Below are 309 nucleotides of genomic sequence, written 5' to 3'. Positions count from 1 at the left end.
TGTCTTTTCTTTAAGATAAGGAAAAAGGATTTAGAAGGATATGAGCCGGCTTTTGTTAAGGTCCAAAGACGGCCTCTCGTGAAGGCCCAACCACGGCCTATATGACCAAGGTGGTGACAAGGCTAACGATCGGCTACAAGCTAGTCTTTGTATGGCTGAACGGATTGGATTAATTCAAACGGGAGGGAAAAGATTACTCTTCCAGCTTTCCAAAGACACCAAGAACATCTAGGTAGGACTTCAGGAAAGTCTCTCTCTCTCTCTCAATCTCTCTCTCTACTACTCTCTCTCTCTCTCTCTCTCTCTCTC

The sequence above is a fragment of the Capsella rubella genome, unplaced genomic scaffold (assembly GCF_000375325.1).
Source record: "Capsella rubella cultivar Monte Gargano unplaced genomic scaffold, Caprub1_0 scaffold_6, whole genome shotgun sequence".
Taxonomy (NCBI): Eukaryota; Viridiplantae; Streptophyta; class Magnoliopsida; order Brassicales; family Brassicaceae; genus Capsella; species Capsella rubella.
The sequence above is the reverse complement of the archived record's forward strand: the minus strand, read 5'-3'. Positions refer to the sequence as shown.